A 27,369-nucleotide genomic window follows, 5' to 3' on the forward strand; every position below is an offset into this window, starting at 1 on the left:
GGGTGGGGAGTCAGTATCCCAGACTGAGCGGGTCAGGGCGAGGAACTCCGCATATATTTATCCACGTTCACAACACCCCCACGAGCCGTCGCAAGGGTGTGTGGCGTGTGCTGTTTGGGACTCAGGAATTTATGCATAACATCGCGCACTTATACATAAATATGCACTTGAGCATATGCATAAACACACTTAGACTTATGCATGCGTATCTAGATCATGCAATAACAGGCGTGTTCGAGTAAAAATTAGAAATTTTACTTTTTAAATTAAAAATATAGTGGTCCATTTGTTTGATTTTGTTATGATCTCGTGTATAGGAAGGACGAGTGTCTGAATTTTTCAGTAACGACACCTGTCTCTCCTATTTCATCCTGGTGTTCCAATCTGCCATTGTAATATGGGGTATTTATGATTCCCTTGGTGAGATAAGTGAACTCCGGTGTTCTGTACCATATCTTAATTTATACGTGTGGTCCAAATTTGAAAAAAGGACAAAATTTGACGTTCAAAACTGTTTGTCTAGCAATTTTCATTCATTTATATCAATTTGGCGCCAGATGCGGACAGGCTTGATTAACCAATCACCCGGGAGCGGGAAAATTTAATTCATGGAAACCCATCGTAAATTTAGCTGCAAGATTTGTGTTGCAATTGGCAAAGTTACATGGCCGGTAATTATGAGATTCGATTTCGCATTCCAGTCTGGTAAAAATATTGCTGTGGCGAACCCTCTCCCTGAATATTTTAATCGATGGGTTTTTTTTCAAGCACCGACAGTGGTGATGACGCGTTTTGTTTTCTAATGAGATGTACTAGACGAGGAGTAGCTGTTATCGAGTCTGCAGTTTTCTGGTTCTGAATTTTGTGTGTCTTGTTCTATCCTTTATTTTTTCACTCCCTCTCGCGTCTTGCGAAATATTTCACGAACCCAACGCCGACCGCGGTTACTCCCGAATTGTGTTCCAGCCACTGTAGAGGCAGGTCTCTTTAGCCCCCCCCCCCCCGGGGCCTAACGTCTCCTCCGCTTCCTCCCCGACTACTCCCGCCCCCCAGAGCCACCCCGAGTAACAACGTTCGTTCGACGAAGGCTAAGGGCCGCGATGCCCCCGTCGTCATCGATTCAAAGCCCGTCCCCCACTCCCCCTTAACCCCGTCCTCGTCGTGGGAGTGGTTCCAGAGGCGTGCGTGGATCCGTGGTGCGTTTTCGGTCTGCCTTCGTGGCTACCGTTCACACGCTGCTCTCTCGTTACACACGGAGGAGTTTCGCCGACTTCTCCGCTTCCTACTTTTCTTCCCGGGGACCAACGGGGTCGTTTCCCGGGGCCCCATTCTTCCGCCCGTCCCAAGTACCGTCGGTTATCGTTTCCGGACGTACTCCCGCCTACATGTCATTTCCCTCTCAGGGTTCCGGCCCACGGTGTGGTTCTCCTTTAAAAAAAAATAAAAGGAAAAAGCCGTGCGCTGGAAATTTTTACGAGTGTGCGGTGAAAGGAGATGTGGTTGTAACGCTCGAAGGATGCATAGATGGCGTTCTTTAATTTTCACTCAAGTGGCGGAAACAAGTGATTTTTTTGCCGTCGCGCTTAATGATAACTTTTCTGTTGTGCTCGGAGATAAGGAATGGGGTTTCGAAGAGTAGATTTAAAGGAAGTGGCTGCTACGAGTGCGAAGGAATCGCATGCACTGTGGCTATGACGGACCGGTTTCCGAAGTTCACAGTTGGGATTGTTTATATTATTCACACTGCATTAGGTGAGTTGTTATTTCCTTTGAGCCTAAATGAGGAACAGTGGGCGATATTTTACTACTGCAGAATGAAATATATTGCCACCTGAAGGTTTTGCCAGCGTCTTGATAAAAAGATGGAAGTGGATTTTTCATCAGCTGACCAAATGCGATCTTACGTTTGCAGTTTTGCAAAAATTTGATCTTAAATTTAAAAAATCTCAAAGGATATGCTTAAAGCATGAACTCCATTCTCTCTAGTTATGGATGGTTATAAAGAATTGAAGGTGGAAATCGAGCACCGTGAACCATAGGTTCTCTTGGACATAATCTAGTAAAATTTCCCCAATTAGGCTTTCCCGATTCAAGTTTAGTGGTGGTGGTTTGGTATTAGTTTAGTCTGTCTATATTGTGCGTTATTCGAACGGGTTTTCTTTTATACGGGGGCAATGCACAAGACGGATAGTGTGTTTGGCACTCTTGGTGGTGTTCAGAAGAACCCTTTTAACTTCCATTTGTTTCGGAAATGCCGTCTGTATATTCTTTCATCATCGTCAACGTAAAGGATTGAGCCCTGCAAAATATCACCGAGGGAATGAGTAAATGGCTCCGTTTTATGTATCCGTCAAATGAGATCCTCATTTTGAGTAGTAAAGCTGTCGATATGTTTCTCTGGGCTCCTCCTGTAGTTTTATGTTTACTTCCTTCCGTCCATAGAGTGGGAGCTTATGGCCATCCCTTTCTGCGCTTACTGATTCTCGAAGAAAAAAAAAATTGCGCGGGCGTGACTCCTCTCCACGAGAGAGAGGGCAATGCGCCAATGCAGGGGGCTCCTCTTCTGCCTTGACACAGATCTCTGGAAAGCTTTCCCCTTTTGGAAATGATAATCTCGAAATGTCTGCACGAGTGAGCTCAGTCCTATTTGGTCGGAAGTAGAAGATTTTTTTAAAATTTGTTTAACGGCGAGTTGGGAAGCTCCTAGATTCTGTTTAATGTGCCTGTCGTGGCCCACATAGTCGGTCGAGAGTATTTCGATGTGCTCATTCAAAATATCGAACTTTTGATTCGTTTTCATTTCTGGGCGTTGGAGATATGCCAGATTATCCCTCTTGGATATTTAACGCGCACACTTAAATTGCTTTAATTTTCCTTCGACTCAACCCGCCTCGTTATTATTCCAAGTCGAATGTTTTCAATCCAAGCCATTTGAATTTTGTGTCAGTAGTTGTTCCGTGCGCTCTTGAACACTAGGTCGGGGTAATTTTTGAGGTAGTCCACTTAAGTTTTCCCCAGACTGCGGCGAATTGTAAAGAGTTTTTATTGTTGTGAGTAACAATATATATCTTTTCCTCAATTAAATTCCTCCGGGTTTATTTAGTTCTTCGTTGTTTCACCAGCCTGGAATTAGCACCACGAGATGAAATTATGTGAAACTTAATTCGAAAATTGATCCAACTAGAGTCAGGGTGTTTTTTTCTGGCGTGAGATTTGTTTGCGTTGCACGAAAAGCCTTCACAGCGCACAGCTGAAACATAGATACTCTACTCGTCGGCGCTCCTTCCGTTTCTGTCGCGATAGGTTCAAAAGGGGGGGGGGAGTCGGTTCCAGGATCTAGATGATGTAACGACGAATATTGCGTCAGTGACGACGGGGGGCAAGCACGAAGCTCACGTCCTCCACCGTTCCGTGATCGATGGTCACGGCTGCCTTGCGGTTGCAGGAACGAGCGACCTCCTCAGAGACGGGCGAATCGGCGCGCAGCTCTCCCGAAAAACCATTGGTGCGCGGGGGGCCCTGGGGGAGGGTGGCTTGGAGAGTAATTTGCGAGTTGGGAGGGAAGAGAAGGGCCCCCGGAGCGCACGTAGATTTGTTTCTTCCACGGTAGTTTTTTGTCTTCATCGTCTTTCGATTAAAGGCTTTTTTTCCCGTTTGCCGCTGGGTTGTTTCCTCCGAGGGTTCGAGGCGGGGGAGCAGGTGTTTTTTATGAGTCGCCCTAATGGAATGCCCTTCTGGATGAATATTTATTAATTATATTAAAATGGCGTGCGTGCATTTTTTTCGAGTTCTGGTTAGGTCGTATCCATTATCATATACTTTCTCTGGGCGCGCTCCAGAGAGTACCGTAAACGTGTTACTGCTTGTGGTGAATGCGAATTTAATGGATACTGCTGGTGCCCTGTGCCACAAATTCTTTGAAGGTATACGGGTAAGGGTAAAAAATACGTAAAAAAATTGATCTCGATTGCGGTCTTTCACTCTGGCTGCCGACGATTGAAAAATGTAAACACAATGGGTCATTCGTGCCCATCTACTTGTATTACAAGCCGTGCGAGAAGCCAGTGGCCGGGGAGTTGAACATAATATAATACTCAGTTTGATTTAACAACATTCAGTCATTTAGCGTGGCGCATAAAACTGAAGTGTGTCTCGATTTGAAGGTCTATGTGGCCATTTATCTCTCACGGAGGTTAGGTTATTGAATTATTTCCTATTTAGAAGTAATTGTACCTGCAATGTCTTATACTTTCTAGGCGTTTTAAATACATTAATGAGGATGCTACCCAACATTTTCTGATGATATAAGAAAATGCCAACTCCAATAAAATCAAAACTCATAGAAAAGAGCGTAGTATTTCATATGTATTCACCAAAACAAATTGCATCATTTTGTAATTAGTTTTCGCTCTTGCAGATGCAGGAATTTCCCCTCTTTGGTATGCTGACGTATTCTCAAAACTTTATCCGGGGCAATTATTGGTGTTTACTGTGTTCCCGCGGTGGTCTTAAATTGTCATGTCGTCATTAGAAAATAAATCCATGCAATTAGTTTTTTTGGAGCTAATTAATCCCACTCTTCTTGCGACGAGTGTTCAGCCAATAGACGAAACTCGTTTCAAAAGGAAAGGTCAGACGTCACCGCGGATTCCACCGTCTCTGCTTTTTTTACTGTATTATGCGAGCGGGGTTGCAAAAAAATGCCGTGATTCGGAGAGTCAGAAAATTCGCGGGAGGTTTGCGATCCTCCCAGCGGCGTTATTTACGACCGAAAAGATTCCGCAAAAAAATATGCGATTCGGAAAGTCGGGAGACTGGGCGAACGGTTTGAATTCCCCCGAGCGTCGTTATTTACGACGTAAAAGAATTCGCCGAAACCCGCGCGGCATGCCACGTTTCACGTCTCTCCCTCTCTCACGGTCTCTCTTTCTCCCAAGACTTGGCCCTCCTGCGTAAGCAAACGAGAAAGAAAATCTTGGTTACCTGACTGATTGACTCGGCTCGCTTTGTCGAGTTTGCGCGCGCGATGGGATTCGGGGATAGTGGAAGATGTGGTGTGGTGGAGGGGCGGGAAGTAGGGAGCTGGAATTTTTATTTTCATTTTCGTTCATTCCGTGCCTTTCTTTCCCTTTCCGCGTCGGCAGATGCAAGCATCACGTCTCATAAAGGGGCCTCTCGTGTCTCTCCCTTCGGCGTTCTTCGTTTCCCTTTCGGCTCGGCCCGAAAGCGTGTTTCCGAGCGACCCCGTTAGCCACGCGAGTGCCTCTAATGATGCTCCAGCCTTCCCTGTCTCTCGCTATTGTCACTCGCCTGATCGTCGCCCTCCCCTGTTACCCTCTCCACGTCCCTCCCTCCGTCACGTTCCCCGTCCTGCTTTTTTTGTGAGTCTCACTCACATTTGTGACTCAATCCGGAGGGGGAGTCTTTCTCTTGAGGATTCAAATGTGTAATGCGACCGATCCAAATGTGTGGAGGCTATTGTGACTGTCTCACTCTCTCGATCTCTGTACTCGCGTGACGAATCCTCATTTAGGTTCATAAATGCCCGTGCCTTGGGGTTTGTTTTTTTCAACTTACTACTATCATGGGAAAATTCTATTGCCAATTTTGGCCATAGCGAACGGAATACATTGGAGTAAACCAGTGAAAGAACTTTTGTGTAATATTTTTCCATCAATGTGGACATGTGGGACCAGCGTTGAATTCAGTCTTGTTTCTTTGGCGCATGATGTTGATTCGAGTGCTTGTCGTGAATTCGAAACTTATGGAAGCGTTTGTTCCTTCCTCGGTCGCTTTAGTTTTCATAAAGAAGCGTTTCCAAGGGTACGAGCACTCTTTTATCCCAAGAGATAAATTGTGAATCACACAACAGGTAGTCGTTTCGTCCTTATGTCACTTCAAAGCTTGCTCCGATGGTGTTCATGAAAACAGTGGCGATGATTATATTTTCATGAGCCGTGCATATAAAATTCAGAAACCCTCAACCGCCTTCCCGTTCGCTGTATATCATTGGGATTCGTGCCTCTCGGCTGTCGAACGTTGCCTTATAAAACTCTCCCTCTCTCGCCCTTGCTAAAAATAGCCCTAACAGCCCTCGCAGTGTTCCCGGCGCAAAGACTCTTCCTTTCCCACCCTTGCCTCCACCTCCCGAGCTTCCCCCATCGCCTCGCACCCCTCGGTTAAATGAGAAGGCGGCACCCCGCACCCGAGGCGCCATCACCCGCGTGTGCTGCTCCGTCCCTCCGGGGAAACAAATGGTCTTCTCGGGGTGCGCGGGCCGGATGCGACCCTTCGGCCCTCCCCATCACGGCGAGGAGCAAATAACACGGGGTCCCTTGGCTCGGGGTGGTCATCTCCTCGTCCATCCCTCTCTCCCCCCTCGCACACCCCCCGGCCCCTTTCCAACCCCGTCACCCCCCACCCTGCCTAGATGCCAGGGCCTGTTCCAGTCCTTCCTCTCCCTTCTCCCCCCTCTCTCGCAGTCCTCTACCAAAAAACTCCCGTTGAGTCCCCCCGTACGTGCGTTTCCAACAAGCGTATCTCTTCCCTTCAGCCCTCTCTCTCCCACTCCCCGACTCAAACAATGTCGATGGTGTGAGAGCCTAGTTTTTGGTGCGAGCGTGATGTTTTTTTTCAGGGGTACAGTCCCCCGTCTAATGTGTTGCTTCGTTTATTTCAGAAATGAACCGTAACCCTGTTAAATACTATTTTCATATACATAATTGAAATTGAAATAGAAAATGGGCTCCTCGTAATGAAGTTTTTGCTTGGTCTCATTTACTGTCGCTAAGGTGGTTCCTCCTGGTGTTGTGGGTTTGTTTAAGAGGCTATTTTGAGGTATCCCCTTATTTATTGACTACTATTGAGCAGATTCGGTGGATATAGTAATGAAATCAGCCATAGATCCAAGTAAACATTAAGTTAATGTTTGAGTAATTTGGAAGGATTACTGTGCATATGTGTATTGTGAAAAACCGGGAGCGAGCGTCTATAATTATTGATTATGGTATTAAATAGTCTCAGTGCCGTGGGGGTCATGAACATTTCTACACGATTAGTTCATGCTATATCAATTAGTGAGGTGAAACTCTTATTTAAACACATTTACTAAAGTCGAAGCGTTTTAAAGATCAGTTCACGAATGGTCGTATTTATTTTTGGAAGTACTTTTGATTTTGGGAATTCGTGGCTGAAGGGTATGCTTGCAACCTCCTCCTCCTCCCTCCCCCCCCACCTTTCGGTCCTAAGGAAATCTCAAGCGCGGCTCACTCGTGTCCCTTGTACGTTGTGTTCTGAGTTCATCCTCGCGTGACGCTATTCGCATTTTATTCCGCTCGTTGCGGGTATATTTTTTTGAACGGTCATTAAGGAAAAGCGGATGCCGTTCATGATCGTGTCTCTTCGCTTCCTCTTGCTCAGAGGAGTACTATTTGTCTGTTTTTTTTGCCCCGAACGGCAATTGGGGTCGTTGCCAACGCGTTTTAAAACGAGAGCGAGAGAAATCCGTCGCTACGTCCCCGATTACGTTAACTCTCAGGTCGGTTGCAATCCGCTTTCAAGGCTGCAGACCTCTCCCCCCTCTCCCCTCGTGATTCCGCGTTTCTTTCACTCCCTTGTTCACTCGATCATCCTCTTTGGTCGTGGTCTCCTTGCTCCCATCGGCTCATTACTTCGTCGCTTGCGCCTTGTAACCTGCACAGCACCTGTATCCAAGTATCTAGCCATAGTCGTAACTTATAATTGGTCACGTAATTTCATAAAAATTCTTGTATTATTGAAATTGAAATTAAACCACTTGGCTTTTCCACATAGAAATATTTTAGGAATAAAAAATTCTATGTGGAAAAGCCAAGTGGTTTAATTTCAATTTCAATGTGAAGATTTTCCACCAAGTGACGCCAGAAACTGTTTTATTCATTCTTGTGTTAGTTATCAATGTAGAATTCGCTTAGCTATTCTTTTTAAGGATATTTCTAATCCAGCCGTCGTTAATATAAATTGCAGTCTCCGTCGCTGTTAGCTGCTCTTGTGATTGGTTATGTTATTTGGCATTACTATAGCGAAAATCGAGGGGTGACGGTATTTAAATATGGTGGCAGTGTATTTATGTTTTTTACACATAAATACAAGCTTTTGTTAATTTGTGTACATTCAAATGTACAGCCAACTACTGAAACCTTTATACGATCTATCGGGTTTTCGTCGGTGCATCGGATCGTATTTATCTGTTGTCCGTCATTCTAGATATTTTTACCCTCCACATCTCCTGGGGCATGAAGTGGGAGGATCACTTTTACAGTGGAAATTTTCCAGTCTCATCAAGAGTGGCAAGTTCGATTTCAAAAAAGTGACGGTGATGTACATATATCGATTTAAAAGCGGGAATTTCATGGAAAGCAACGTATTTTCATTGTTCTATCTTAACAATCACTGGAATCATGTCTAGATTGTGCATTTACCAATCATTCATTATTATTAAATATTGTGCCTTGCTCTCTTTTTAGTATTGGAGAATTCAACCTGCTATTTGAAAAAATAAAATGAAAATAAATAATAGGGATACTTTTTCGTAAAATCCTGCCTATACGCTACCCTCGGCTGCTTTTCGTGGTCATCGATCCGGTTCAGTTTCGTGAACCGTAGATTGGATGCTCATGTTTAGATTAAAGCCGGAGTCCGTTCTAATTACTCGCCCATCCCTGGAAGATGCAAAGGACCTCTGAGCCGTTGGAAGGCAGTATATTTGAGAGGCAAACTGACGAGAGGACGGTTTTTTTTCGGGATCGACTCCGTCTGGTGGCGCCCCAGAAGCCGGAAATCTCATCAAGAGCTTCCCGCTTCATTCGAGTATTTTTTTATTTTGTCTTTTTTTGTTGTTAGTTTCTTATTCCTTAAAAATGCGGACCTCGTCGTCGAGTTTAGAATAAAAATGAAACTTCGCCCTCCAGTTACTTCGGGAGAGGTCCGGGCCCCCTTTACATCCCATCCCTCTCCCCATGGACGACCGGGGATCCCGGGAAACACGTGGTCGCCATGGCAACGGCCGCGTGTCCGCGGCCTGTACAGAGGGGGTGGGGGGACGGTGAGAAGAGTGCAAACATTTGTTCCGTCGGGAGCTCGGGGAGTCTCCTCCCTCGCCCACGCCGTCGCTCCCCCGGGGGCGGTAGCCCTCTCTCCCGCACTCTCGGCTTGGGCGTCGTCTCATCTCGGGATCTCCATCTCTCCCATCCCCCACCCCCTCCAATGCTCCCTACTCTCCCGGCCAGTCGCCCTCGTTGCAGGACAAGCAAGGGATGGATACGAGAGTATTCACCCCCGGAACCCAAACGTTCGTGTTTCCCCTTAACGGCAGGGTCGCAAGGACACTCGCCTCGAGTGTGTACCATAGGTGACTCCTTCATCCCCTGACCTTCCGTTCCATCAAACGAGGCTGACGGGGCTCTCTGGTTTTGGTCCCTGTAGTCTGCCTACGTGTTCCAGCCATCTATTCGTCCGCCATCCTCCCTGACTTGGTAGGGTGGTTAAAGAATTCATGTCAATTTGAATCGGTTACTCTCGGAGATCGATGATTGTTTCAATATGGAAACGTACCCGGAATCGCTTTCTGATTGGAATAACCCTTTTTGCATTGGTTATTGTCGGTGCAGGACAGAATATGTATCGACATGACGGTTGCCGCATGCCGACCGATCCGTATGAAGGCATGAAGATGAAACGAAAGTGAGGCGTCAATGGCTCAGGCAAAATTAAATGTTATATTAACACTCGTTTTTGACGGTTTTAAAAATATCACCGATATATTGTGTGCGTGTAAAGGCACTCTGTCAAACCGACGGTGTTTAACTGGGCTAGGGCAAAACGCGGTCTTGTATTTTACTTTAATATCGATTTTGTATCCAAGCGAATAATCCCACGTATGTTAGCAGTCAACCCCCAATAGGTTAAAGTATAAAACCACTCACTTTGCATAAGCAGTATATTTGTCGAATTGTTTTCACGCCGTAAATCAGCAGGATCGATAAATGGACATCCGCCGCGAAGAGAATTAACCACCGAGAAAAGGGGCATAAGAGCGCAAAGAGGAATGGCCATTTATTTGAAATAAGTCGTGCGACCTCGGAATTGTGGAAGCACGGCAACTCCCCGAATTTTCCCCTTTGGCACGTGAGAGATCTTACCGATGGCACATTCATTCCCCGAACAAGAGCGAAACGACTGTGTTGGCTTTAATGGCCGTGTAGAAGTAGTAAGCCTCTAGTCTCGCCCGATTCGAAACGGAGGGTGGATATGGGGAGATGATACGAAGTGAGCGAGAGCGCAGAAAATATACGAGGGTCATCCGGAAAGTAGTACCCGTTCGTGCCGCATGAAGTGCTGACGACGCGAGTAGCCGCTGGACGAGGTCAGATAGCTTCAGTGGCTTGTCTGCCTTCTCTGAGCCAAGTTGCGTGACGCTAGCATTGCCTGTGTTGTTTCTGTGATTGTTTACAATGTTTAAAAAAATTGAGAACGCCGCCAGTTGTGAAGTGAGGGCAGTGATTAAATTCCTCAATGCAAGAAACGTTCGCCCATGTGATATTCATCGCCAATTAAAGGAGGTGTATGGAGACAATGTAATGGACGAGTCGTCTGTTCGGCGGTGGTGTCGCAACTTCAACATGGGGAGGGGGAACACACACGACGATGAGCGTTCGGAGAGACCGTCTGTCATTACAGATCAACTGGTGAGCTCAGTTGACGAATTCGTGAGGAACGATCGGCGCGTCACAATTGATGACATCTGTGAGCATTTTCCCAATGTTTCTCGAACAATTGTTCATGAAATTGTTAAACACCATCTGCATTATGCAAAAATTTGTGCAAGATGGGTCCCTCGCGTATCTCAATGAGCTGGCGGCGAAGGACTATGCAGCAGGAATACAGAAACTTGTCACACGTTATGACAAATGCCTTAATTTGCTTGGAGATTATGTTGAGAAGTAGTTTAAAGTATCCTCTTTCAAATAAAATTTTTTATGTTTGTTAATATTTACTTTTGTCTTTTTATTTCACGAACGGGTACTACTTTCCGGATGACCCTCGTAGTATAGGAAAAAGATGGGGTCCGCGAAGTGATGCGATGCAGCCCTAGGGAATCATGCGATGATGTCTGCGTTCCCCTGCCCTTGACCCAAAAAGAAAGAAAAAAAAGAGATGCTACATTTGAGACCTAACTGTATCCGAAAGGTAGACTGGAGAGGATCGCCCACTCCTTCGTTCATGAGGGGAGGGTTGGGCGATCAAGCGAGAGAAAGAGAGAGAAATATACTAGAAGGAAACCTTGGAGATTGAACGAATCACTCACCCGCTGATGATCACGAAATGAAATGGAACACGAAGGTAGTTTTCGAGATAAATTGATCATAAATGAAGGGCAAATTTTTTCGTTTAATGTTTTCGATTTTTCTTGTTCAAACCCGAGAAAAATATTGATTTAAGACATTTTTAATGACACCTACTCAAGGACACTTACAAATATGTTTGTGTTATTCATCACTGATGGTAAATCTATAAATGTATTTTATGTTATTGTATGATCGAAGTGAAAATGCAATCTCTCCCAAAGAAAAGGATTTATACTTAAATATTTTCAATGTGAATGTTTATGTGTATGCATGGAAACTCAGTGCGCCAACGATATAAAATATACATGAACCGTGTATATTATTTCTTCCAAAAAATTATGCACGATATGTGTGTTTCTATGGTAGGATTTTATAACCGTGAAATGCGTCTAATTGAGTAACTTTAAGTTAAATTTATCTTTTTGTCGTGCAATTCCGCATTTTTTAGTAGAAACGATTTACTTTTATATATACTAACGTTTATTAAGGCTGTAAATTTTTGCATGGGACTTTCATCTGTGTGATAGTTACGCCTTTTTAAGGTTACGAATAGTTAATTGAAAAGGATTGCTGATTTTCCTGAGCTTTCCGGTGACTATTACTAAAAATTGCGTATTTATATCCATCGATTTATTTGTTTGAAGCACACTAGTCTAGTCACGAGTATTCAGGATAGAATGTGGGTGTATTTCAGAAGCCGATGACAGTATTGGAGGATTTATTGTCCCGGAAGAAATTTTCATATTTTTATCCAACTCGTTTCGACGAGGTTTTTTTTCCTCAATCCTCATTTCCAATACTGTGAAATATTAATGCTGCACGAGTATGAACTGTATTTCAATATGGTCCCTACCTTTTTTTTACCAATTATGAACAGTCTTCATGGCTTAAAGGCATTTTTCACTTCAACAAAAGAATGGTTTAATGGAAAAAATTTGATGTTGACGTATGTGCTCTTCATCTTCGTAGAATGCAGGAATAAACAAATCCGGCGTTCATGTGAACTCTCGGAGAGTCTCAAGTACTCTTGAAACTTTATGACATTGTGTGGAACGCTGAAGAAGCAGGCCAACATGATGAATCTGTGTTGAGAAAACGGGAAAGATAAGGATGTACACTATTCGTGAACGGAAAATGCCTGGTTATCTGGATTGCGCCCTAAGATGGCCGAAACTCGGGATGCTCACCGTCGGCAAAGATAAAAGATAATGATCGACGGTTGAGACGTTCAGAATGTCATTGAAAGATGAGTGGGATTAGGTCAAGAAGCTGTGACCCTCGTAGTGAATCGAGTAAGTTCAGTATAGTCATTATTTACCCTACTTCAGGTGTAATAGGTAATTATTTACCCATGTAAAGTAAAGGATTTCATCCGCAAACACACGCTTTCCTGCGAAAATCATTCGCTAATTTGTGAAACAATCGTATTCCTTTTAGTTATACTTCCTCATGTTGTCGTCAGCAGTGTTTCTACCGCTGCTGTTAGTAAGTGAAGTTATCAAAGCTGCTTAACTGTAACAATTACATTTAGATTCATTAAGTTTCTACCACCAACGCACAATTGTAAGTAATTCTCAGTATTGACCATGTGGCTATCATTACGGCTGATTACACATCTTGCTCGAGGGAATATCAGGAAGTCTCTCTCTTTTTTTATCTCCTGCTTGTTTTATTGAATCCTATGTGGCGAAATGGATCTACTGTCACATAATTACCAGGATCTTGAAACTAATTAAACGCCGCTACTGTCCGTGGCGGATTTAAGACTGTTAGAATTGGAATCGGGTTATGAAAACACGTCAACGCCAGCTCACTTTACGGGGTGGAGCACCAGCTGGATGAAATCTTTCACAATATTTCTTTGGCGTGTATTCTGTTCCCTTGCGAACTATAGACTCCCGTGCCCCTTTCCGTTTGGACATTGCTTCCATAATGAGTTGTACAGAGTTATGATGTGGAATCTTGGGCATAGTTCCCTATGGATCCTTGAACACATTACCCATGCTGTTTTTAAATATAATGCTTCATTAATTACGCTCTGATTCGTAGTACTGTCCTAACTACGGCCAGAAACTCCTACAATCCGCGGAATGCTCTCAGAGATACTTTTAAAGAGTTACATTGAACGTCTGGTACGATATTTAAGACACTAAGATATATATTTCTGCAAAAAAGAAAAGACGTGGCCATTCATTTATATTAAAATTTAATGCATTCGCTAGTTATTCCGGGTACATTTTACAACAAATTGTGAACCTGATTTCGACGCAAGGACTCACAATGTGGTGAACAAGTCGAGATTCGGGTCTTAAATTAAAAAAAAAACCTGTGTGACAAGGAAGTAACGGTCGCATTTCATAATGACTCGAGTCATCGGAATTTCTCCTGAGTAAAACCAATATTTTGCAACGGTTGGATTCGCAAATGAGTGCAAATATTTCTGTGGCCGGAGCCACGTAGAAGGCCAAGTCTGGTCCTCCAGGAATTTGTAAGGCGCTTTTAAAAGTCGTGGCATTACTCTCAAAGAGTGGCAACACACGCGTACGCAGTGGGAGATGTAAAGAAAGGGTTCAGAGGTCCCCACCCCCAACCGAGAGTGAGTTTGAAGGAGAGGGTGGATTTGGGAGGGGAGGAGGGGTCGGCCAACAGGTAAAAAACGAGCGCTGGGGAGTGTGTCGGAGCACGAAGGCGAGGGCTTGTGGAGCTCGGATGGAAGGGGAGAAATGAGCGGGGAAGCTGGGGAAAGTGATGGGGTGGAAAGTGACGAGGGTTGGAAACGGTTTCGCGAGGATACGGGGAAGGCTGAGACGAGCCCGCCTTCCCCTGATTAATTTTGTCGGTTGAGCGTGCTGACAGTTTCGCTGGAATTTAAAAGTACTCCTGAATGCTTGTGCACCAGGGGCCTTACGAATGTTTGCTGTACATCGTCGGGATGAACGTGGTGGAAACGTGGCATAGTCCGAGCGAAACAACCATTTGCAGTTTTCCCCACGAGTATATCTTCATCACGACTTGATTTCAGTGATATTGCCTCATAATCACGAGCGTGACATCACTTGATAATGGTGCGATAATATTTAAAATTGGTCCCTCGTGAAACTTTATTCGGGGAAAGTCGCAAGCGAATTTTTTATGACAACTACGTTCTAAGTATTTTGCTCGGAGTCCTGTCTTTCGTGTTAGCATATTACTTTTTTCTAATTCCGTATTGTTTCCTTCTACTCCTCGTCGTCCATACAAAATGACGTGTTTTTGGACGGCAAAGATGCACCGTGACGAGAAGGTAGACGAATACTATCTCGGGGGAAATTTGTGAGTGGATGAAGTTTAAATATTTAAGGGGTGCGACGCACATTCTCGAGTCTGTAAGTTCCGAAGCCTTGTCACGTCAGCCTCACATGCGTCTCGCTCACGTCGTTTAGGCCCCTAATAGTTTCACCTCTATTCCAGCTGGTGTCTTCGGGTCGAATTACTGATCCCTAAGCTGACCCTACAGGAGATTCTAATTTTTTCAGTAGTGCATAAAAAAATCAAGGTTCTCTAATGAGAAGACTTTTGCGAAAGAGGCACAAAGCCGTACTGTGACTGATGTTTCGGCTATCCACCGCCATGCCTGAGGCCGGCATTGCCTAATCTGTCCGAGGTCGATAATTCTGTGTCCGGCACATCATCCCAGGGTTGGGGTTAGGATACCCCCCCACCCCCGATTCCTAAAGTTACTTTTCGATCTCGTTGTTTAAATAAAAGTGTTTGTTATATGTATTTTCCCCAGCGTTACCTTACTCGACTGACACAGGATTGAAAGGGTTTTAATGCATGATTTGGGTAACAAATGGGTAAGTACTTAGAGTGATGGATCAAGACAAAAACCCTATGGAAGTTACTGTAAGAAGAGGGAAACTAATTGGGCATATCCTGAGTCACGATAGGTTGCTGAAGACTATAATTGAAGGAAGTGTAGTGAGTGAGAATTTGAGGTAGAGCAAGGAGGAAATGGGGTGGCAAATCATAAAATGATTAAATGAAGAGATTGGCTGGAAACAGGATAACGGGGGAATCTACTACGAACCAATCCTCGGATCCCGTCATAATGATGCAAGCTATGAAAACACAATGGATCTTATGACATAGGTAATCTAATTAGCGGGTCATTTTTGTCAGGCATGGTGGTGTTGTTTATGTACCAGTGGGTCCATTCGAACGTTTTTAACGTGCAAATTATCGCGGATGAGAATGACAAATGCTCGGCGCTTAGTGTGAAATCATCACGGTGGACGTAAACTGTCTACGTCGCGCTACGTCGCCGGGGATTTTCCAATCCCTGCCTCTTCCTTCTCTCTCTCTCCCCTTTTCCTCTATATTTCTTCGCCCTCCTCGTACCTCCCGTCTCCCTCTATCGCATCCACCCACATCGGATCTCCCCATAACTCCCCAACCCCCGTCACTGCCCCGCGTCCCGTATTCACCCACCGGCTGTGCCCCTCGCGCTTCCCACACCCCTCCCCCGCACCTCCCCCTTCTCTCCCCGGCATCTCCCCGGCACCATCGCCGACATACTTTTTCCCTCCCACGGCGTCGTCTCCTCCACGCCCATCCCAACTCCCACCTTCCGCCCGGTTAAAAGCGATTTTTATTTCCCTCTTATTTCGGCAGTCCGTCGAGCTCCCGTCACCGCCCATTTCGCAATCACCTCCCCGCGCCCACTTACCGCGTCGGAATGTCCTCGGCGTCGTCCTCCGTCGCGTCGCAGGGGCCGCCGAGGGGTTGGGACAGGGGGTGGGTCGAGAGAAGAGGGTGGGTGGAAGTCGAGGTGGAGAAATATAGGGTGGTGGTGGTGTTTTTTTGATTCGGGGCGGTCCCTTCGGGGTCCGGAGTGGGTGGTGCCGGGGACGGAAGGAGTGACGGGGAGAGAGAGGCGGGAAGGTTCGCCGGCTCGTGGAGTAGTTGTTTTTCTCCCACGCCCTCCCCACCCCCTCACGGGGCGTGCCGCGGAGGTGTCCCCGCTACGTGCGTGTGTGTATACTTTTCCGCACTCCCTTTCCACGGCGCTCACTCGTCGCACATTCACCACTCCCGTTCACTGACCGATCCGGGGGCGGGCACCACTCTTCTGGGCAGCGGCTGGGAAACAAGTCGAGGGCAGGACGAAAACACACACAAACTCTCCCTCTCTCTCGCTTTCTCCCGTACCGCCCCTCGATCCTCTTCCAGGGCTGCCGCCGGAGAGGTGTGCTCTGACGCGTGCCTCTCTACCTATTTCTCTTTCTGTCCCTCTCCGCTGTCTCCGGCAGCCAGGCCGCGGAGCGACTGTTCCCTTCGCAGGAGTGAGGCTGGGGTCGCGAGGGCGAGGAGAGAGGGGGGGGGGGGTGCGCGGGGAAGGTTTTTTAAGGGTCCGGGGCGTATGTATGTGTGAAGGGGGGGCAGGGGTTCGGTCCGGGAGAGTCGGGCGGGAAAAAGGAGAGGGAGCGGCGGGGCGGGGCGGAGTATCTGGCTGCGCGAACGGTGCAGCGTCGTAGACCACCTCGGGCACGCTCCCGCCCTCCTCGTCACCCAGCTCCCCCCTCCCACCCCCGCCACTACTCCGCCACCCGCACCCCCCGGGCCCACCCACTTCACGGATCCCTCCGTCTCCCCTCGCCTTATCCCACCTCCACCTGACCCCACTTCCGATTCCATACGCCACCTCCCCTTCCGCCGGCCCTTCGTCCCCCTTCGCGCCCCTTCCCACAGCATCTTTGCTCCTTCCCTCGTTTTCGCTCCTTCCGGTATCTCCTACTATCTCTCCCGTAGCCACTCGGCGCCTCCCTCTCCTCGACTCCCCCGGAGCTGCCGTCTCCTAATCGGCGAGTGCGGGGGGCGAAGGGGTGGGATCCTGCCACTGCCAGCCGTTGGTAGGATTTCGAGTGTCTACGCGTAGCTTTGGGAGTCTTTAAGAGACTATTGCAAGTGTTATGGCGCCGCTCTGGATTGCTTTTCGTCTGACTCACTCGGCATCTCAATAATCCAGGGTGCTTTCTAGGTTTCCATAGATATGAGATTGTATTCTGCTTGCGAAAACATAACCTGAGGAGTAGGGATTGTAACTCATGAGAGTTTAAAAAAAAAAGTTATTCCGAAAGTCAAGTTTCTTCGGAGATTTTGAGAGCATAAAAGAATGTATTTGGCGAATATGTTTTCTGAAAAGTAGACGATAATTGATGATTTTTCAAGCTGCATGCTGCATAACAAGCTACATACTTGAATGCATAAATACATGTATGTCCCATTATCCAGGTCTTACTAGGTAATTTTCTTTGGAATTTTTCAAAACCCACACAGTCCTCAACCGGATGATCTTGTTGATAGGTAAGAGCATATTACCACATGTATTGAGTCCTACGGCGTGTGTAACACTCGTATATACAAGGTTAGGTGGCTAGTATCCTTTTTTCTGATGACCAGAAAATTGCGCAAGTTTGCTGGAAGTGTCAGCACTTAGCAGCTGGATCCAAGGTCCAAATTCTATAGCCAAACGCTCTTAATCATCAACGCTCTTATCTATATATTTGTTGCAAATTTGTGTCCGTATAGATGGAAATTTCTATTGGTCTTCACAAGTTTTTAAAACATGCAGAAATGTCAATCAATCCCTCCACTCCTTTAGGAAATATCCGTATGTTATGACCATCGCATTAAAAAAGTGGATGGTTTCATCTCTCATTATTCCTCATGTTGATTATGGTGACATAGCGTATCAAGATCTTTCAAACGAGCTCTCAGTGAAACTACCAAGGGCATTTAACTCATGCGCTTGCTTCATTTACAATTCGATGATTGTAGATCATAGTACAGAATTGTTTACAAAATTAACTTGCTATTTCTGGAATCTCGCAGGAAACTCCAAATGCTGTCCTTATTCTTTCAAATACTAAATTGTAAAACGCCGGCTTAAATTATGTGTCTCAAATTTTAAAACCTAAAAATACCCATGAAGGAATAAGTCTGTAATGTTGAAAAATGACTTTTTCTGAACTAGGCAATAATATGATGTTTTTCAGTGGAAACCATTGCAGGGATACCGAAGAAGGTCGAAGTTTAACCTTCGGCTTTTCCCTTGAGTTACTGCGCATATTTCTTTGGCTGCAGTCATGTATGTGAAATTGTATTCGGTTTTTTATCTGGATTCCTTCTTAATTAGCATGCTCATTCATACGACCCCAATGCCAGCCACGCAATTTTGCAATATCTGCTGGGGAGGCAGGCCGAGAATGGAAAATGAGTTCATTTTTGAAAAACGTGCTCGGAAAAATGTTTTGTTAGCAGAAGAGTCTTGTCTTCTCCCCCTTCTTGCCGCATCGCAACCACATCGATCCTCATACCCTGATTACGCAATGGGCTGTACCGATCATTAGTTTTGCAATGAATTAAAATCTAAACGTGAGATGATCTCCCGAGTTAGTATAACGCGTAGGCAGTGCCGATGTTTCAGTTACCGCCTTGAATGAACTATTTATCAAGCGCCCATTGGTTAACTGTGATGGTAAAAATTTGAAATAAGGTGCTATTTCTTATCCCCATCAAATGCAGAGACGAATCCGGAAAACATTGATTTAAAAATAGAACAAAGTGCGAAGCAATTTTCCCAGTTCTTGAATTACTGTCGTGAGAAAACAATATGACAGAAGATTACTTCCAAATATGTTGTAGAATTCTCTAAAAAACGGAGACTCGGTGCTAATTTATACTTATTTCAACATCATACAAGTATTGCATAGCTCTTACAAAATCTAGCAAATTAGGACAGTCTTGTGCTTTATCGATATGCGACCGATATATCGATATATCGTCTTGATTTTGTCAAAATCACGGAGTGCCAAATAAATAGTGTGTAAGGCTCTTTTACCTTCGCATACTTTGCGATCAAAATGCGTGCGTAAGGAAATGCTAATGTTGATGTCCTTTTATGACATTGAAATTAATGTCCTCATTAAAGATGTACTCTGGCCTATTTAATACAAACTACGCTGTCCATTTTTACTTTTAATCAGTTAAGGATTTGATTTGCATTTAGTGAGTAATGATTGTTAGTGTATTCAAGGTTTGCCACCCTTTGCGGTACCCGTTCCCTGATGACAGTGTCGACACTTCTACTGGTCAGTTCGGGCACAATTTCGCCACCAACAAAGCTAAAGTCTACTAATATATCAGGCTCGTTTTCAATATTATAAACAAGATAATTTTCCGTCTGAACAGAGTACCTCAATAGTCTGCGTCCCAGCGCTAGGAATGTTGAGTAGTGAGTTTGCGCACCAGTATGTTAGATGGCCTAAGTCATGAAGAAAACACTTTTTGACTGGGAGTGTTAGAGGAGTCTATGGAGGAAAAGGCCATGGATATGGCAAAGGCGAAAGAAGTATGCAGACGGGAATATGGAAGCAATTAGTATTAGGGAGTAAGTTTCCTGAAATAACTCTTTTTTAAAATCTGGATTGATTTGATTTTTCCTACCCAGAAAGGGAACGGCACGAAGAGTTATGTACGTGTACTTTTCCATGTCTGGATTCCTAATTCCTGCCCTGCCACATGTCCTGGCGACGGCTTTCGGGGGATTGCTTAGATGTAGATGAAGCTGCCAGGGTATCGATCGGTCAGATGAATCTCCATCCCGCGTGTGTAAAGTAGATATTTTAAAATATTGTCGGTCTTGACAGGCCGATGGATGGATGGGGCCTACCTCGGCTAAGCGATGAGGTTCGGCCGGATTCGAAACCCGCTCGGAGTATAAGCTCGTACTCCGCCCGTGTTGATTGATGGTGATGGGAGTTTCCATCTAAAAGTTGGTACGGCTGTCGTCTAAAACGTATTCGGGCCCTTTTTGGAAGCGATCTTTTTAAAGAAGATAACTCGTGTGTTCCATTATGATACGCATTTGATCCTCTAATGTGCATTTGATTTTCTCTGCAAAATATAAATTCATGAAATCGTGATCGCTGAACTATCTAAAGACAAATTTTTTCGTTAAAACCATTTCGAACTGTCGAAAATTCCTTGTTAAACGCAGTATGTCGCTAAAGATTTGGCTAAGTCACTTGGCAATAAAAAGTGATGTTTTTGAAAAGCCATTGACTATGATTTATGCTTTGAAAAGTTTTATCATATAAAACGATTGTCCGTTCTATTTTCAATAATAATCTTTATCGGGAACGATCATGTCTACGAAAGTATATTTGTGATAACAATACATATTGATTAAGATAAAATTTGGAGTTTCTCTATGCAGTCTTTTTATCCTATTTTTTCACAGAATTGTTTTCGGGTACCTTTTTCAAGGAACAGTATCGTTTTCTGTCATAATTGTAAAACATCATTGGTGACACATTTTAATAAATAATATCGTACATCCCTTGTAATTTTGCGGAAATACACAGCATTTCGCAGTGAAAATTTTAATTTTGGTTTGACAGCCATTGTTTTAAGCCATCTTTCATGCCTTAGAAAATTTCCCTAGTGGCTTGTCACATTTTTTAAATGTAATACTTTTCCATTTTTTTATTCCTCCTTACCTGCTCTTCACATTTCGCGATGCATCGTAATAGGTGATCCAATTGTTCATTCGAAAGCAATCCCTGTGAAATGTAATCATGGCTTCATAATTTCTTAGTCATTGAATCCAATCCGTCGCGCCTTTAGCCTTTGATGACCGTCTTGGCTATTATTTTACAAATGAGCCGCATTTTAGTAATTTAGGCATTGGGTTTGAATGGTTATACGCGTTTTCCCCTTGGAGGATCTTTGTTAATCAGTAATATCTCCGTATTATCCTTATATTTGTATAATATTTATAATTTCCGAGTTATAATCTTCGCATACTGCGAATCGTTTACGACCAGGATGCTGGGGCATTTGGCGAGGTGGACTCAGTTAACTTCCTGTCAAGGTCATCTTCAAATTTTTTCCGTTGTGTGCACTTCTTTGTATCGTAAATTATTTTCACATTTGGGTTATTTCCTTGCATTAGCCTCACCAACGCATGGGTGTGCATAAAGAATTTTATGCCGTAATTTCTTCCTCACGAAATTAGGGCACCGACAATATGAAACTAGCCTTCGTAAAAAATGTTCATAGAACTTAATTTTCTACGGCTGTGAGTCGTGGAACACAATATTAGAGGACAAAGATTATAACTCTATAAATGTGTTGCTATAGGAAATTACAATAGAATAATTATTTTTTTGCTCTTGAGCGTTTGCCACTTAGTATTTTACATACCAATCTTTACATATATTTTACATTGAATTGTTGCAAAAACTAATTAATGAAAACAGGAAAATAAAATAACAATGTTAACGCCATAACTTGATATAGTATTACAAAAAATTGCTGAATCTGAACAAAACATTCTGATTGAATTGATTACATTATTATGGTTTTAATAATATCTAAAACCGTCTTTTAAAAGAGATAAGTATTCCGCAAATTTGAGTGAAATGAAAGCGAGATGAGAAAAAATATTTTACATGTTTAAAACATCATGTAATGAATGGTGTACGTAAAATAGGTACAGATTTACATTTTACAGAACCTTTTATGTTATAAACAATTTTATTGCATGAATATTTATGCTCTTGATAAAAAAATATACGTGAGAAAGAGTAAAGTTTTATGAAAAGAGCTTAAATTATATCGTCACTTTGAAGTGCCAAGTACAGATTAAGGGCGCTATATGTATATTGTATATATGTATAAGAATAGTGAAAAGGGGTATACCGCGGAGCGAATAAAGAAGTGCTTCGATGAGAGTTTGGAGGCGAGAGAGCGAGCGAGAAGCCAATGGAAGATAATAGAGGAAGAGGCCAACTAATTGGAAGGACCCCTGAGGCACAATTACGTATTCGCTGGAGACCGTAATAGAGGGAGCTGTAGAGAGGAATAACTGGCAGAGGAAGGGAAGCAAAGAATGAATGAGTGGAGGCAAATGATAAAGACATCCTTGAGAGGACCTGGTTAGGAGTAAAGAGTTTTGCTGGGATAACTCATAGTGTGCCTGTATACCCTCGGATTGAAAATCCGATGATGATGGCGATGAATTATATTTTGGGAAACTTCTCGAATTCCGCACCGGGAGGTTCTGTGGAGTACCACGATGCCCAGCGTCGTCACGTGGCACGGGCGTGCCCCTCCTCAACCTCGTCTTCCCCCCGGTCACACCGCGACTCCCCTCCCCACAATCCCTCCTCTCCCGTTCAGGCGTTGCGTCGCCCCGCTTCTTTCCCTCTTTCGGGAACGTGACCGCCTTTACTATGCATCCCATCCCTCCTCTTCTCCCCCGCCATCGCCCTCACTCCCGGAGACCCGCCTGGCCTTCCCCCCTGCCCTTATTCCATTCCATTCACCGCTCCCAGCCCCAATTTACGGGCTGTGTCGTACGAATGCGGCCTTTCCCTCTTCCCTCCCACCGCCAACCCTCCAGTCCATCCCCGACCCCAAAGTACTACTTTCCGAGGTGTGCACCAAGAGCCGCATTCGTAATCTGTATTCGAAGGCTAGTCCCGGAGAGTGAAAAAAAGAACGTAATGGCGGAATTGAAAGTTCCCTTTCTCTCTCTCTCTCTCTTTCCACTCCGAGATACTAACCGGAGGGGGCGGAGGAGGGAGAGGGTCGGAAGCTCCTTGCCTCGCGGTGCTAAAGCTTTGGTCTCGCATTCCGGTCTGGCATTTCTATGGTGTTCCGGTGCTAACTTGTTCGCCGAGCGGTGAACACCCCGATTGCATTATGGCGCCCGTCGAATTGGCCGGAATGGAATTTCTATCGCATGGGTTTGGGAGGAGGCTGTAGTCAGCCCTCAGTCCGTCTTAAAATTGACCTTTTTTTATATTCATAATGTTCTTGTTTTGCTCGTCTAAATTCTGACAACCAGATTGTGACCTCATTATTCGAATGCTTGGCAGTTGATAATGTCCTTCGACAATAATAATGGAGCAAATGTTATAACAGCAAGGTGTATTAGGTCCGTTGAGCAACACAAATGTATGCAGTATGTTATAAAATCTCAATGTAATTTTTTTGTTGTAGATTGCTCGACTCTAAAGTGGATTACGCCATGAAAAATCAAATGGAAAGTTTGCACTATTAACCAACTTGATAAGTTGTTCGCTGCGAATCACGTGCTAATTTGTCACCATTATTTTTGTACCACCTTCTTGTACTAAAATCAATAATGGTGGGTAAGATAGTTGGGAAAGGATCAGAGAAGATGGGTTTGGGAAAAAACCTTAATCTCGCTATTCCCGGTAGCGTTTTTTATCAGCATTCGCTTAATTCCGCATAAATTGTGGTCGGCATGTGCACTGAGTTAGTCCTCACCGGATTTGACTTGCTGAGGTAACTTTCCCACGCCTTCAAATTTGTGTCGAATTTGTATTCATCCAAAAACAGTATGGTCATATCTCTCGAGGGTTGTGAGAAACTTCCTAATTCGCTATATTGTTATAGCTTCTATTATTAGGACCAGGTTTAATTACTCGTAGATCTAGTTAAACTGTAGGTTAACTTTAATCTCCATTTAAGGTCAAGTTTTATGGCCACTAGTTAATTTCAAAAACGACCGTCATTGAGCTCAATAACTGGCAAAGGATGTCACTACGCTTACGAAGTTCACTTATGAATAAACTTATTTGTTCATTAAATCGAATTTGTCGCTAATCTCCGCGTTAGGCTAACGTTCGCATTAACTAGCGATTGGATTGGACAGAATATTACAAAAACCGGACCCAGGAAATGTAGGTTTACTTTCCATTTTGTTTTTCGAGGAGCCAACTCTGCCTATTGGAAGATAGCTTCTATTCTTTTGTATTAAATAATTTTTCTTCAAATGCATATTTAAACGCGTTCCATCAAGTTTGCGCTTGGGTAATAATTTAAAAAGAACCTTTCATCGTTTTTTAAAAATCTTTTTAAATTACCTTTGATATTTTCCCGAAGTTGTTCATCGCTTTGAAAATATTAGGCGTATCTGGATCAACGATCGACGAAAAAAAAACGCGGTAGTTTTAAATATCATCTCTGTCAAATATCGTGTTTTTTTCTTTTTCACACTCGAAATTTCCTTTGAAAGAAAGGCTCCCTGTTGATAATTAAAGGTCTCATGATCGATAATTGATGTTAAGGACGACGTCTTCACGCTCCAAAAATTGGATTTTGCCGATATATTTGTCGCGAGCAATGGTGGATCTCGACTATTAATATTCATTTTCGTCGGCGGGAAGGCAATTGGGAGTATTCGTTGAGAGGCGTTCATCCTAGTTTCGCGGAGCCATTCTCCTCGGTTCCAAAGGTCTTACAGCCAAAGCAAACCCACATCTTTCATTATAAAGTCTGAATAATTGGTGGCAACGCCCCACCGCCAGTCGTTAACAGCACCGCACTTGTTCTCCGACGAAACCGTATTCCCACAGCGAGTGCTCGTTAACGAAACGGATATTCTGGACTGGAGAAGCACTGAAATTCTCGAGAGAACCGAGATAGATGCGGGCGTCCATCCCATCAGTCCTTAAATGAGTTCCCTGGCTTTTAGGGTGCCTCAGTATATTTAACAAGAAGAATGGTGTCCACTCTATGATTTTCGTTTTTAGAGTAGTGGCTAAGGCCAGGGTTTTGGGTTTTATATTTTATATTTTTTTATATTTAATGGTAAGAAGTCATTTCAGTGAAAAGACCTCCAAGGAACCTTCATTGAGAACGCGAAAGAATATGAAAGAACTCCCTGAGAACATGAAAGTGCTCACCTCGAAATGACTGCGAGACAAAATGAGAAGCTTGAACGTGCCAGTAATCGTGTTTATTAATATGAATATATTCTTTTAGCGCGTAAAGGCCTGCATGAAATGTGGCTTTAATTTAATATAACCTGTAGTGAATATAGTTTTCATCAAATTTAAAATAATTTAATCCAGTTAATGCATAGATTGCGTCCTTATAATTCCTGTATTACATCACTCGATGGAATTTACTTTCAGAATCTTGGAAACTTATCTGCGTTCCTTGGTACATATAAGGATTTCTTTGAGAATATTTTGTGTACCCAGAGAGTTCAGCTAGCGCGTGATCCAATTTTGTCGCGTTGAATCATTCGAAAAATTTATTTGACTCTCTCTTATAGTGACGGCCAGTGTTAAAATTGAGCATTCAGGGCCCCTATTAGCATGTGTTTCGCTGAGAATATGATGCTGGATAAAATAAATGCGGGGATATTTTAATTGTGTTTTTATGTTTAGCGTTCAATAATTCTTGAGACAATTATGCGTAAACTAAGATGATTTTTCATTTATATACGTTGTGTATGTATTGAAATCATAATCCTGCAATAATGATTAGTAAGACGGTAGACTCGTATTTAGTCGAATTCCCACGGCGATCTCAGGAGATATGGTGGTAAATCAGGAAGAATGACCAGATAATGCAGAGGAAGCAAGTCTAGAAAAGAAATTGATGGTTGCTTAAGGAAAATCTGGGAAAGGTTTCTTTAAGCTTCAATAATATATTTGTATATTTATCCAGGCACAAGGTATCCATCCGACGCCGAAAAAGTTCGGTACACTGTTTCCGTGCCCCGGTCGACCTGGGTTAGAGATACGTCGTCTTCACGGAGACACGATGCTGCGGACTTAATCCGTTTAGAAATGCCAACCGTCCGTCCTGTCCCTTTTGATCCACCGTTCCAGCGTCTTGGGTTTTGACCCGTGGTCCTGACCCCAGCCAGTCGGTTTAGGCCACGGCCGAATCTTTGGCGTTAAGGGAATTTCTGGGGGCGTGGTTCTCCGGAGGTAGGACGTCGAGGGCCCCCGCGCATTGCCGCGACAAAGGAGACTCAGCAGTTGTGCCACCGCTCGAGACAAGTGGGCCGGCCACACTTCTCTTCCTCGCCCTCCCATCTTTTCATCCCACCCAAGCCCTCCTTTGCCCGCTCTCCCTTCATATCTCACCGTGAAGTCCTGGGTGAGCCCAGCATGTGCTCTTATTCCCATTTTCTCTCTCGCTCCCTCTCTTTCTCTCCGCTTTTGAACCCTGAGAGGTGTGCTAGGATTCCGCAGGGTTACGGGGGAGAGCTTTGGAATAAATTCCATGAAATATTCCACTGTAAATGTATTGCTTGCGAAGTGCGGTCGGTGGTGTCACTCAGAGTTAATATTTTCCCGTGATGTACCATGACGGAGTGACAGGACGACAGGGTTCATTTTGATTTAGTGTAGGCGTGAAAATAATGTTTTATGAGGGTGTTGTTATGGTAGGAAACAGTAGCGAAAAAGTCGATGATCGAGTACATTGGTGGGTAAAACCTTCAATTCTTCCTCGCGTAAGTGCTTTCCATATAATACATTTAAATACTAAAAATAAAAAAAATTGTAAGTTTTTAGTTTTGATATGAGTTGGGTTTCAGTATCACCCAGTGAAGATTCCCATGCTGTATTTTGAGTGAGTACTGTGAAATTTTAGTCATTATTTTATTCGACATTAAAATTTATATTTACAGTTATGCATTAGATTAGTATAGTTCGTATAATTTATGTTTTTACGGTACTGTGACGGCAGAGGTTATATCTCCGTAAGCTTTAGTCTTTGTTACAGTGGCATATATCCATTTCATGAGTTTTTACTGCTGAGATAACATCACACCATCTAATCTATGTAGCTAACCCTAGAAAAAACACGAACCAATTTAGAGACGGTGCCATGGATTTCGAACCAGGGCCTAGAAGCTGCTAAACGGATGCGTTATCGACCTGACCTCCGCGGCTAGCTTCAACTCAGAACTTGCTCGGCTATATTGCTGTTGGATTGAGCCGTTGATATTTGAGTCATCGGACAAGCGTATTACCAATTGAGATAAACTGGGGGTCTTTCCAGAATGCAATCGAAGCTCCCGCACGAAATGGGGTAGTAGTAGTTTTGAGGGGAGGCGACCGACAGCTGAGGTCATTTGCGCCATAGGGGATGGATAGGAAAGGAT

The 27,369-nt window shown here is 44.1% G+C and overlaps 2 protein-coding genes across 2 annotated transcripts in view; one reads left to right on the top strand and one right to left on the bottom strand.

Moving 5' to 3' along the window:
• The window catches only part of LOC139696470 (uncharacterized), a 30,889-nt gene extending 14,218 nt beyond the window's left edge, over nucleotides 1–16,671 (bottom strand). Inside the window, exon 1 of the mRNA XM_071595254.1 lies at nucleotides 16,093–16,671. The gene's annotated coding sequence lies outside the window, so the exon portion shown is untranslated. The remainder of the gene's footprint in view (nucleotides 1–16,092) is intronic.
• The window catches only part of LOC139696873 (E3 ubiquitin-protein ligase RNF19B-like), a 113,115-nt gene that overhangs the window by 39,910 nt on the left and 45,836 nt on the right, over nucleotides 1–27,369 (top strand). The window lies entirely within an intron of this gene.

Source organism: Hetaerina americana, unplaced genomic scaffold (assembly GCF_022747635.1).
Source record: "Hetaerina americana unplaced genomic scaffold, ioHetAmer1.1.p SCAF_7, whole genome shotgun sequence".
Classification (NCBI taxonomy): domain Eukaryota; kingdom Metazoa; phylum Arthropoda; class Insecta; order Odonata; family Calopterygidae; genus Hetaerina; species Hetaerina americana.